General features: G+C 38.9%; 1 protein-coding gene across 3 annotated transcripts in view; it reads left to right on the top strand.

The window, feature by feature from the left end:
- The window catches only part of LOC114160758 (plexin-B2-like), a 125,221-nt gene that overhangs the window by 74,263 nt on the left and 36,966 nt on the right, over nt 1–13,992 (top strand). For 2 of the 3 annotated variants that reach the window (XM_028043518.1, XM_028043519.1), the window contains one exon: nt 2,614–2,673. The exons of the other annotated variant lie outside the window; for it this stretch is intronic. The gene's annotated coding sequence lies outside the window, so the exon portion shown is untranslated. The remainder of the gene's footprint in view (nt 1–2,613; nt 2,674–13,992) is intronic. 3 annotated transcript variants of the gene reach the window in all.

Here is a 13,992-nt window from a genome sequence, read left to right as displayed (position 1 = left end):
TCTCCACGTCGCCGTCTCCCTGGCGGTTCCTTTGCTTTCTAATAAAGACGCTCTTTCACAGGCAGGTCTTAGTTCAGCATCTTTTAAAGGAATAAAAACGTGGCTGCAGACGGCTGTTTGCTGCTTTTATTTACAGGCTGAAGGATTTCTGGGTTAAAACCATCAAACGGGTCCAAATTCACGGAGACAAGTCTTATTATGCAAGAACCCATCCATTAATGTGTCCGTCCATCCATCCATCCATCCATCCATCCATCCATCCATCCATCTCTTCCTTTCATATCTCCACCTGTCAGGTCTAATTAGGTTCATCAACAGTTTAGATGAAAATCTCTTCTTACTATTAATGCATTTATCTCGTCTCCCAGCTGAATATCACCAAGTTTCTATTAAACGTCCATCTGGTTGGTTTAATTATTTCCCTGCTGGCAGCTTGGATGTTTGGTCTAACTACATGATTTACTCTACATCCTTCCAGAGACGACCAGACCGAACATCTGCTTCAGACAGTGATACATTTCCTGCTCCATAATTCAGCACTTTGTTGGTGGTGTCTACACCACTTCCTCCTCGTTTTCACTTCATAATTAAAAGCTGCTTTAAGCAGGAGAAGAAACGCAACACTGCATCAGTCTGTTTATATCTGGTTTGATTTAATAGACGCTAAAATTCATTTTCAATGGAGTCGATGCAGAACGAAGATGATGAGCACGCAGCTGGCTGCAGTAGGAAGGAAAAATGAAGAGTTTGTCTTTAGTAAAGCTAGATTTAAAGTTCTGGCCAAGTTGGGCTGAAAATGTGTCAAAATGCTGGCCACTGATTGGCCAGGATAAAAATGTGTCAAAATGCTGGCCACTGATTGGCCAGGATAAAAATGTGTCAAAATGCTGGCCACTGATTGGCCAGGATAAAAATGTGTCAAAATGCTGGCCACTGATTGGCCAGGATAAAAATGTGTCAAAATGCTGGCCACTGATTGGCCAGGATAAAAATGTGTCAAAATGCTGGCCACTGATTGGCTAGACTCAGGAGCACAGACTCACTATAATCCCTTTGTAAAACTTCACGGCAGCGACTGAGCGTGTGTGGATGTTTAAGAATGTTTAACTTGTTGGTTTCTGTTGTTGCTATGGTAACCCCGCCCACACAGAGCTGTGGCTCAGAGTTAGCTTTGCTCTGCCATATTTTGCTCAGTGCTGCCCTCTTTGGGTTGAAGGGTTGCTACTGCAGTTGTTGCACTATTTCAAATGCATGTAAATGCAGCAGCATCCCATTTCCACACAGTCCCACAAGCTTTGACATCAGTTTTACAATTTGAATTTCAACATATATTTTTGAGAAAATATTTATGTTCATTCTTCAACTCAATATTTAAAGAAAATCCCTTTACTGTACTGTCCCTGAGCTTTTATCCAGTTTCTCGATAAATTAAATATTACACACCTTTTTATCATTGATTATAGTTTTTTGAAGATCCTTAGTCAAATATATGCACATAATTGAGCAATAATAATAATTCAGCAATTATTATTAATACTGGTAATACTCGTTCCTTAGTTGACGAGTGTCGCTAAAAAGCTTCAAACCCAAAATTCAAAATAACTTTTAGAATTTTGGTTGCATGTTTATTTTTACATATTATATCTAGAAGACATTAGTCAGGCTAATGTTGGTTTTTATTGCACAGCTCAGGATTAAGATTATTCATCTTCTTTATGTTTACTTCACACTTTGACCACTAGAGCGGCATCAAAGCTCTTCCACTTGTCTGTGTTGTTAAAGCGGTTTGGAGCTAATTAGCCTCAGCAGCTCATCAGGGGTTAATCCAGTGGGTTCATTTTAAAAACTGCTTCCACTGACAGGAGGAGGTTTTTTTAAAATGTGCCGAACGTCCAACAGGTTAAAATCCTCCACAGCTCAGAGGAATCATTGTTCCGGCTGGATTTTAATGAGTCGCGGTGTGTGCGTGTGTGTGTGTGTGCGTGCGTGCGTGCGTGCGTGCGTGTGCGTGTGTGTGTGTGTGTGTGTGTGTTTGGGGGTCTCAGTCTGGGAGGGAGCGTTATCTTTGTTTTAATCAGCCTTGAACAGAGGGAAAAGGAGGGCAGGCTCTGCCTCCTTCTCTCTCTTTGGATCTGTAATAAGCCTTCTTGCTCTAAATCCTTTAATCTGAGCAGGAATGAAGGCCATATCTCTGTCTTCTGGCTCCAGAGAACAATCACTCTCTCACACACACACACACACACACACCCGCACATCATTTCACCAAACACCAGCCTTGTTAACAACGGGGAACTCTTTCTGTCTGTATGTATCTGTATTGTATGTATTTCTGAGGGTTAGAGTTAAGAAAATCTCTCAAACTTTCTAAGTCAGCAGATAAAAACAGTTAAATGTTTAAATGTTTGAACAGAGACAAGCTGATGTTCTTTTGTGAGAAGCTTAAGCTGAAAATCTGCAGGATTGGCTGCGATCGGCTTCCTGCTCCGGTGCCTCCAGGCTGATTTAAAATTCATGAATTTAACAGAAAGTTTTTCCTAAATGATCCAGAACAATTTGCTTGTTCTTGTTTTCTGGACTAATTTTTTCCTCTTTTTGTGTTTATTTTTTTCCCAGGCTCGACTCGTGGACTAATCCGCCCTTCAGACTGAAGCTGTGATTAGCCTGAATTACGAGGTGATTAATAATCCAATTGTTAAATGAATTACTTCCTGCTTGCTCCATCAGAAGCTTATCTGAAGTGGTTTTCATTTCCATTGTGGATTTATGATTAATAATGAAGTAAAATGATCGGGATTGTTGGCAGGAAGAACTGCTGGCTGCTTTTATCTCCTAACTCTCTCCAGCAGTGACAGTAATTACGCTTTCGATGGTTTAACCGGCAGCAGCAGAGCAAGTGGGAGGATAAGAAGTCATTTCATGCAAGGAGGAAAAATAGGATTCATCTTTTTAGCTGCAGAGTTTCTTCACAACCCTGAAACACATCGAACAATATGGAGTTATTTGGGGATTTTCAGAGCTTTGATGGAAGCAGCTTGACTCCAAATTGATCATTTTTCTCCTGTGACTGATCCATTGTGTTCATCACTGATGCATTTGAATAATTATATCTTTTCATAACTTTTCTACTAATTATGGCTTTAAATAAAGTTTAAATGTCAAGAAAATCCAACTACAGTTTATGTCAGATTATATCAACATTTTATAACGTAAAATGAAGATAAGATACCAACTCTGTGATTAAATATTGTTTTATCAGTCAAATCAAAGATATTTTATCTGTTGGAAATGAGCAACACTAGTATTAAGATATTAAGAAGCAATATAATTTAGGGATAATTGTAGAAATAGTTAATTATGTTGATTATGAAATGTGAATTGTTTTCATAAGTATACACAGAATATTAAAACTTCCAGCTGTATTGGAAACACTGCAGGATAAAAACCTAAAACTTTTCAAAAATATGCAAAAATTCAATTTGTAACAGTTTTCATGTTGCTGAATAGAGACTGAACAGCAGTGGGATTTATCTGTTTGAAATAATGTAATTATGAAAAAGCAATGGCATTATAAAATATATTTTACTCAATTTCAGTTTGAGCATGAACAGTTTGATGGCCCCATTAAAAAACCTCGTTTTTAAACGCTGCGTTTTGTTCCAGCAGCAGCATTTGTAAAGCTACTCCAAGACGAACATGTTGAGTCACAATTATTGTATTTAAGTTGAATCTGTTGCATCATTTTATCCATTTAATTGATTAGTTTTATAATTAAGTAAGTGCCTGCTGGATCTAATTAGCATCATAGCTAAATTTACACTATTTATAGCTCCAGTGTTTAAAATGATTATCTTTAAGTAATTTAAAAAGAAATAACATTATATTGTTATAAAAACAGAAGTGGTGCAACATTTCTCCTGCTGCTCAGTTGATATTCTCGCCCTGTTGGAGACCAAAAAGCTGATGATTTATTTTTTTTACCATAACTGGTTCAGCAGGAGAAGAAGGCAGATCACAGATTTAACTAAACATGAACATCAATCTTTGACTCATAAACCCAAAAATCTAATCTAAGGTTGTTTTATTCAACCTAACACTGATTTGTTGCCTCACTGACCAATAGTTTCACATTATCAGCAGATAAGCAAATAAAACCCCATCGCTTTGTTTTTGGGAGCTGATTGATTCATTCCAGCTCAAATCAACTCCGACGTCCTTTGATCCGTTAAAGGCAGCGACAGAACACCTGTCAGCTCTGGGTTTTTTCCCCTCCTTCGGATCCCAGTTTCATCTTTTCATGTTAAACGTCTCGATCCGGATCCGGCCCACTGAGGGCTTCACTCACAACATCATAAGGACTTCAAAATGAGTCGATGTCGGGACGTGTCGACAGCGTTTCAAACGCGAGCCGAACGTCAACGGGAAGAAAGATGACTGCTCCGACGGGAACGCCGACAGATGTGTGGATTTCAGGATCTCTGCTCTGGTTTCGATAATTAAAGCTGCTGCAGGTTCTGGTGCTGAAATGTCGGGTTAGTCACTCGGTCCGGCACCAAATTACATCTGCATATCTGTCCGCAAATTTACCGACATGAGTTGGAATCATGTTTTTTTTCTGCTCTCTTAACTCGCGGCTCAGCAGAAACACGTCTGGGTATTGATCCAAGTCATATTTATTTAAGGAGATTGATTCCCGTCCTTCCCGCCGCTCCGCGGTTCTCCATTCGGTCCCGAGTGATTAAAGAATAAATTTAGTTTAGTTTGCTGATCTGGCTTTGGATTTACACCAGCAAGACTCCAGGAAAAACTTCAAAAGCCTGAAAAATATTAATACTCCAAAAATTCTCAATTGGATTTAGGTGTGTACTTTGACTAGACCAAACATCTGCAACTCTTGCAATCCAAACATGCCCACATTCCTTCCGTACAATACCAATATTATTTAAAGAGCACTTTAAACACCACAGAACCAAAGTGATGTACACAATCGCATAAAATAAATATGATCAATTATATTTGATAATCAATAAGCAAAGTAATATATAAAATAGTAAAACGAATAAAATCAGAAAGTCACAAAACTTGTTTAAAGCCTCAAATGTTACAGAACCTTTTTTTAAAAACTCAACTTATAATTTTTGATAAATATCTGCTATAAGTAGTTTTTCATTTTTATAAATCACTGTATTTTTTTTGTTTTATTTTAAAATAAGGAAAACATAAAAATGGGGTCTCTGTCTCTGTAAGAAGCTCCTGCTCTGTCCTATCAGTGTCAGTAATCAGGAAAATGCTTTAATCTTTTCATATAATTGTATTAAATTGCATATTATATGAAAAGTTTGGTCCAGTTAACATTGGCTAAATAATCCTAACGTCTAGATATTTAGGTTTCTAAAAGGTTGAATTATTTTTTTTAACAAGAAGCAACAGATCGTTGGGTTCTGGTTTCTTGTTTGGCTTAAAAACTTTTGTATCATGTTGATATTTCCATCTCTGTGGTAACTGGTAGCAAACTGGTTGACTGTTTTCCTTTTTGTTGCGCTGGTGTGAGTGGCCCTCTGTTTTTATCTCTCCTCCCAACAGTCGGCCTTTGTTCTGATGCCGACCCGACTCTGTTTCTGCTCTCTGTGCTGCTGCCCTGCTGAGATGTCACCAACTTGCACTTTGCAACCAGAACTTTCAATGACAGCCTGCTTTAAAGTTGATTTATCAGCAGAAGTTGCAGAAGCATAAATGAAGCAGTTCATCAACCCTCCTGCCATTTTCCTCAGTTGAACTCTGGTTTTATTTGGCAGGATGTTTGTTTCTTTGGAGGATAAAATAAGGCGAAAAGATGCCGAGTCGGATTCAGAGCAAAATGTTTGTCAGGTTTACTGTTTGTTGTTGAAACTAAAAATGCATTTGACTCTTTTATTACCTGAGTCTTCAGAGGGTTCACACTAAACTGAGACAAACCAACCAAACCCTTTGAGCAAGCTGTTCCCCTCCTGGCCTGTGGGGGCATCAGAGGATTTTGATTTTGTTTTGGTTAAAGACTTTGATCCATTTCTCCTGCTAGCGCTAGGCTAGCACATTTGTTTTTTTTATTTTTACCCAGAATGCCCTGCGCTGTAGTCCACTTCCTGCTTTTAGAGCGGTCTCCTTTTCGCTTGGCGTTCACATATGCATTCAAACCGAACCGGAGTTCACATCAACTGAACCCAGGCTGAGGTTTGTCGGCGGACCAGAGTCTGTTCTATTGGTTGATTTCGTTTTTCACATCTCACCAACCGAACCGGACTGTCTGGCCAAACGGACTGGAGTTAAATTAAATCGGACCAAACAGAACTGGTTTGTTTGTGAAGTGAATTCATTTCCAGTTGAGACCTTGTAGGGTCTGGTTTTTGGAGATTAGGGTTCACTTTGTCTAAGTTGTCCTGAATTTTGGCATAAACTAAAGCACATCTGATCTTTGATTAATTTACTGTTTGACTAAAAGCTGTCCAACCTCCATTAAACTCCCCTTACACTAATTAAGTTGTCATTTAATCCTATTTGTCATTACGAACTCAGACCATTCAGCTTCAATTTTACTTCTTGGAACCAAACATGGCGCCCGTCTCTGATGCTTTTTGGCCGCCGTTTGATTCCCTGCCTGCTGATAAATGTTATCGGTCCTTCCCTGTCGTTTCCCCTCCACTGAATCAGTCCTTTTCACTTCTTATCTGAGCCGGGGAATAACTGGACTCCCTAAAGAAACTGCGATCACTGAGCTGCTGTTTCCACAGACGGTGGAAGGGAAAGGAGTCAAAGCCTCAATGCATAACATGCCAGACACTCACGGCTGCAAATAACCTTTACTCTATCGATTATTCCAATGACTAATTGGATGAAAAAGTTAGCACATTCTGCAGATTTTTTATTTAACCACTTAAATATATTTTAAACATTAGGAATCCATAAAAAATGCAAATAAACAAATAGTTTAAATCATTTTTAAATAAGAAAATAAACATTTGAATGCATGAAATGCAATAACCTTTAGTGAACATTTAATCATTTGCAGCTAAACAAACAGCTTGACTTTACATCAATACAGTGTAGGGCTGATCTGTTCACTGTTTTTATTTACAGAATATGAACCTTGTGAACCTCAGCTAGTTTTTTATGTTAAATGCAAAATGCTTTTATTTTTTGTACAGTTTTTTTTAATTAATGCTTTATGTTCTTTTAGCACATTGCCTTTTTCTGAGCCTCTATATCAATTAATTGATTACTAAATTAGTTGGCGATTATTTCAACAATCGTGTGTCTCGTCTCAGTCAGAGCTTGTAGCTGCCAATTACTTTCACGTAGTTGTCATATGTTACCATGGCAACCAGTTGTTCTTACAACTGGGAGCAGCTAATTAGCATCGCAAAAGCTTAAACAACACCTGAACTTTAACCCCTAATGTCAGATAAGTTGAAAAAGATTTAATGGACAAAGAGCTGAGAGAGAAAGAGGAAGTTCAAATCATATCCCCTACTCCAACATCTTCTAATCATCCAGCCAGACAGAGATTTAAAGAGAAGCAGCAAAAGCAAAAGAGGTGGATTAGCAGAGCTGCCAACAACTTATTCTTCTTGAAGGAAAATCAACAAGGTTTTAATCTGTGTAAGATTTAGTCTTACACAGATTAACCAAACACACGTTACCTCGTTTTTTTGTGGCTGTTTCTTTCACCAGAAAGATTAAAATGACTCTTAAAGCTTCAGTTTATAACTTTTATAAAAAAAAATGTTTCTTATATATTTATTATAACTGTCCTCATGTTGGAGACAGAAAATCTGTGAAAAGGTCGATCTCCTCCACCTCCTCCCTGAGTTGCTACTGTCATCTGAAGAAATGCACCAAAAACAACCAATCAGAGCCAGGAGGGTGGGAGGGTCTTAGTGCTGCCAATCATTCTCATGTATCCACTGTGAACAACTTACCATTACAGGAAAACTGTTTATTTGCTAGCATTACTAGCAAATAAACAGTTTGCAGTTAAGTAGCATTAGCATCAATGACAAGCTAAGCTAGCTGCAGCGTAGCAGAGAGCAAATGGGGTAGTGATTGGCAGCGCTAAGACCCACCTCCTGGCTCTAATTGGTTTACACTCAGAGAAGCCAGTGGATTTTTTTATTTTCAGAGATTATGGTGAGATAAAGGTACATTCTGCAGCTTTAATGTCGATTTAATATTAGAACCAAAAATGTTCTGATATTAAAGCGGCTAATGGTCAGATTGGTTTATAAACACAAATAATTACCAACCAGATCCGCTACTGAGCCATAAAACTTGCTTATAATTCAAATAAAGACATTTTAAAAGGTAAAAGTTGGAGAAGTTCTGCTGAGGAGGAAAGTGATCAGACCAACTCTAACCAGGCAGCTGTTCTCAGATCAGCGCCGTTTCATCGCATCGGTTTTATTTTGCCCAGGAACTCCTCAGGTGCCGTTTGTTCCTCCAGACTACGTCGCCTTTGCAGGACAAACTGTGTGTCTCTGGAGGAGATTGCCTGTGTGTGTGTTGACAGACGAGCTCCTCCTGCTGTGTGTGTCCGTCCGTCCTGTTTGCTGCTTTAGCTTCATTTTCCCTCGCCAGGCTCCTTTATTACCACTAATAAGGAGTCCATTTCCCCCCGGGGTTCCTCCAATCACAGCCACTGCATCCCTCCAGCTCCGGCCAATCAGCATCCTTGTTCCTCTGGCCCAATGTCATGAATGGCTAATGTCGCCCAGCGGTGGGCTTGAATGTAAATCAGACGTTTTGAAGTGAAAGTTGAGGTGAATTTGATGATAATGAACAGTTTTGGTTGCAGGGAAGTGAATAATGAGGGACAATATGCTGGTTGTCAAGAACAGCATTCAGTCAAGTTAGAACATTGCAGCAGCAAACATCAATAAATACCATCAAAGTTTTTGTTGATCAAAAGCAGTTTTAACTATTTAAAAGAAATTCAGTGTTCCATCAGTTTTGCAGTTTTCTGGACGTTTGTTACAGATTTCAGGTGCGCAGGAGCTCAATCAATCAATCAATCAATCAATCAATCATTTAGATTTGAATAACACATTTCAGCAAGCAGGCATTTCAAGGATTTTACATCACAGAAACACAAAAATAAAAACACCAGACAGTCACCAGTTGACAAAATTACATTTTCATTATCAATAATTACGATCAAAGTCAGTTATTATGAATCAAAGAGAGCCACCTTAGTGGGTCTTAGTCCAGATTTAAAGGAACTCAGTGTTTCGGCTGTTTTGCAGTTTAGAACTGGATGATGTGCTCCAGCTTCCTGGTTTTAGTCAGAATGCCAGCAGCAGCATTCTGGATCAGCTGCTCTGAAGGTTGAGGTCAGAGGTCAGCCTCATCTCTCTCCTTTTAACCTTTTTATCGTCTTCTTTCTGGTGCACCTACAGACTTGGCAGCATCTCATCCCTTCAGAGGAAAATATTAAAATCTGAATCGTCTCCAGGCAGAGAATAGACGACTTTTAACCACATTCATCAAATGCATGTGATATCAGATGAGTTTTTTGAGACAAAAATGTGACTGCCAGACAGAAAAAAGAAACATTCAATCAGCAGACTCAAACCGCGGTCGGCCTCAGATGTGTGCAGTCCCGGTGGGACGTCGAGTGTCAGAAAGCAAGGATTGTTTGAAGCGGTTCCCACGGGTTGGGATGTGGAGGGAGGCGCATGCAGAGAGAAACATGCGAGTGATGAAGAGACGACTGAAGGAACGAGGCTTAAGGAGGTTAGATAGGAGCAGATAAATCTGCGAGCCTTTATTCCCCCAGCTGGAGCTTCAACACACATTCCTGGATTCAGCTTCTCTACAAACCTTTCAGCCAGAGCTTTCGACTTATAAAAACTCCCATTCGTTTTGACCTGTTTTTTTAAGTTTCCATGACCATGTTTGTACGTTATTCCAGTTTTCTACCAAATACAACTCGCTGGTTTTAGATTTACTGGCAAACTTCTGTCTGACTCATAAATCCTTAAATCAGACCTTTAGATGGATACTGGCTGATGGTTTCTGGAAACAAAGGAACATGATAGTGGCAGAGCAAATATTCAAAACATGTCCTGGTCTTAGGAGTCTGATAATTCAGAACCACCTGATTGCTACAGATTAGCTTCTCTAACATTTGGTGTAGATCTCAGGATGTTTTCATACCTGATAGTCCTGCAGTTTCAGTTCGATTTGGAACCAGAACTCCATCACCTGCTCCACCTCCAACTGCTGTGGTTCTGAACCAAACCAACCTGTTCCCCTCCTAACCTGTGGGGGCGCTGCACCAAGAACCACTGAAGGAAACGACACAAAAACAACTTCCTTCTTCACCAGATGGAAACAAGATGGAGGCGTCAGATTTTAGCGGTTGGAGGATTTCTCTTTAGTCTTTGGCTGAAGACCAGGAGCCATTTCTGCTGCTAGCACTAGGCTAGCACATTAGCTTTGGTTGGATTTAAAATGCTATTGTAGCCATTCAGCTTTCCAGTGTTTCTGGAAACCCTGATCAATCATTGAATATCTTTAGAAATGTGGACTGTAGATTAACATTAACATTAGCAACATGTTTAGCATTGAGATGCTATTTTAGGCTTGAATAGCTTAGCTGATAGGCTAACTCCCTTTAGCACAACTGCAACATGACAGTAGTCTTTTCCAGCGTCCAATCAGATCGGTTTGAAGCAGAAATTAACCCCCAGTGGGACCAGAGAAGACGCTCCACCATCCATCATTGCTGTTAGCTGATGTTGCTTGTGTGTCTCATTTAATGGCGTACCAGAAACGCACAAAATCAAACGTTCCACTGAAAGCTTTTGTATGTAACAAAAGGAAAAATGGGGGCGTGCCGTGGTGGCGTAGCGGTTAGCGCAACCCATATTTGGAGGCCTTGAGTCCTCGACGCAGCCGTCGCGGGTTAGACTCCCAGACCCGACGACGTCTTCCCCCCTCTCCTTCCCCGTTTCCTGTCAGCCTGCTGTCATATAAGGGACACTAGAGCCACAAAAGACCCCCTGGCGGGGTAAAAAAAAAAAAAGGAAAAATGTGATTTCCCTGATTTAAGAGCCTTCCAGGCTCTGAAAGAACAACCCCATTTTGAGGGGAATAATTTAACTGCTACCCCTGGAACAAAAGGTTCCAGGTGTAGCATTATCTGGAGCAGTCCAGAACTTTAGTAGAGTTTTCCAAACCTATTCCGCTTTATTGTCAAAATGTTTCATCCATCCATCCAAATGTCTTGAACGAGTCAAAAAGTCTTGAAAAATATTGTTTGGTTCAAAAAAGTAATAAATGTAAATGTTTTTCTACCCTGTCGTCGGCTTTCACACCAGAATTTTTCTCGTCTTTAAAGCTGCATAAGCCAGCAGTTCACGCATTAAAAGTGTCATACACCTTTTCTCCCTTCAGGTAATTTCTTTGCTTAACTGTAGGAAGTGGAAATAATTTCCGGTTCTCAGCGTTACCTGTCATACAGTCCATCCATCATTCAGTAAAAATCCTTTTCATCCTGGTGCAACGATTTATAACGGTGAGCCGGTGGCACAAAGGCTTTATTGAGGCCGTTGATCTTTTAAGTAGTGATCCTTTTGTTTGCAATAATTATCCTAAAGCCTCATAATAACCCTTCAGCGGTTTAATTATGTTTATATAGTGGGGCAAGGTTTTTATCCTTAACAAGCTCTGATGAAGGGGCTTTATCTAAACGTTTCACATCCATAAAATCCCGTCTGTTGTTTTCAAGAGAAACACAAACACACCTTTAACACAAACTGAGTTTATTCCAGCCCTGACAGCAGTCAGGCTGAACTGGGGGATGAAAAACGCTTCAGAGAGAAAAGAAAAGCAGCTGAGATGGAAACAGAAGATGATTTTAGCCCTTTGATGTCGCAGATCCTTAACGGGTGAGGCGGGGAACATACCTACTGGGTTTGGCTTGTTTTAATGTTACAGGGAGAAAAGGTGTGACATTCAAAGACAACAACAGATTAGATTTATGATAAAAGTGTGAGGCTGACTCTAATAAGCTCAGAAGGTTTTTGGTTCACTGACTGAGAAGATCCTGCAGCACAATTCAAAGATAAATTCAATTTAAAAATACTTTATTTATCTTATTATTTTCCTGGACGATAAATTGTCCCTGTAATTACTGCCTTAAACAATAATGTTGTGATTTTGAGACAATTTGCAAGTAAAAGACCAATAAACTTTAATTTAAGAACATTTAACATTGGAACTGGGAAATAATTTAAATATCCAAAATGAAAAACAACCAAACACAAAAAGTAAAACAAAAATAAAAACCAGTTACAACTGAAGCTGACAGGTTTAGTTACCACTTATATCATCCAAATGTCTTCAGTCTCTGTGGAAGGTGAGGCTCCAGTAGCAGTCAGTGTTACAACAAATCTAAAAAGGCCTCTGACTGAAGACCATTGCTGTATGACAGCTTCATGACATGCTAATCCACCTTATTTGCATTTCCGCACCTCTTTAAATCTCTACAGATGTTGGAGTAGGGGATACGATCCTAACAAAAGAGATGGCTTGAACTTCCTCCTTCTCTCTGCCTCCTTTTCAGCTCCACTGGGATGATTTGGGGTCAAAGTTCAGGTGTTGTTTGAGCTTTTGAGATGCTCATCAGCTGCTCAAGGTTTACAAAACTAAACACCTTGTTACCACGTTTCGCATCATATAAACTGTAAATATTAACATATTTACAGTTTATAAACTGTTAATATTTACAGTTTATAAACTGTAAATATTAACATATTTACAGTTTATAAACTGTTAATATTTAATATTAACATATTTACAGTTTATATGACTATATTTAATTATTCTGTATGTAAATATGTAGTTTATATATTTACTGTATATTTACAGTAAATATATATTTACTGTCTATATAAAGATATTTATATATACAGTTTCCTCTTCACTAAGAGGAAACTTAGTGAATTTAATCAATAAAGTAATGTGTCTCCTAACATTCTTGCCCAACATCAGTGTCTGACCTCATAAATGTGCCTCTGAAAACTCATCCACCATATTAAACCCTTAAAGAGCCAGGTGAGCGAAAACTTGTGATACCGTTGTGCATTTTCATGTTTAGTTCCTTTATTTTTTGTGTGAAATTGTTTCCTGGGTGATTTAGGAGAGCAGGGAGATGAATCCTGGTGATAATCCCCCGGCGCCGAGGGGAGTTCAGTTTGCAGAAAGACAGCGAACGCATCGTCCAACTGACCCACCTGACACAATTATCTGATACCTGCAGAGAAAACCAGCGGTTAGAAATTAACAAAAGGACGCTCAGGGTTAAATCTAATTAGAGTTAGCTTTAATAATCCGGATTTAATGCAAATACCTGGAGGTTTTTCTGGATTTGGTTGATATTCCAGCTAAAATGGAACTCACTGTCTCCAGTTTAATCTCTTGTTTAATCTCTTCTAATCTAATCTGGCCCTGCTCTTCCAGCTCTCCCCCAGTAAAGGATGTTCTGGTTTTAATGGGAAGCTTTGTTATTTCCTCTGGTTTGTTTTTGCTCTCAGCTCAAAGTGCAGCTCAAACTCTTTAAGCATAAAACCATTAAAGCTAAATTTAGGTGTTATTTATTAAAGAGCAGTTTGGTAAAGGAAGAGTTTTAGTCACAAATAACTTATTTAAAAACTTTTTAAAATGTGCACATTGTGTTTTACCTTCATTCTGGAGAAAATGTGTATTTTTCCAGTTCTGTTTTCTTAAATATTAGTTTAAATTTTTATTGAATGCTCATGTATTCAGACTATTATTCACAATAGTTCACCACCAACTGTCATATCAACTTATTTTATCAAGGATGGTTTTGATTTTAATTTTTATTTAATGGTCCTATATTCAGGATAAGATTATTTACAGTAGTTGACCACTAGGGGCAACGTTCCACTAACTCATGTCAGATCGATTTTTTTGGTTTTCGTTGCATTCTTAAATCAA

The sequence above is a fragment of the Xiphophorus couchianus genome, chromosome 17, assembly GCF_001444195.1.
Source record: "Xiphophorus couchianus chromosome 17, X_couchianus-1.0, whole genome shotgun sequence".
In the NCBI taxonomy this organism is placed as follows: domain Eukaryota; kingdom Metazoa; phylum Chordata; class Actinopteri; order Cyprinodontiformes; family Poeciliidae; genus Xiphophorus; species Xiphophorus couchianus.
The sequence above is the reverse complement of the archived record's forward strand: the minus strand, read 5'-3'. Positions and strand labels throughout refer to the sequence as shown.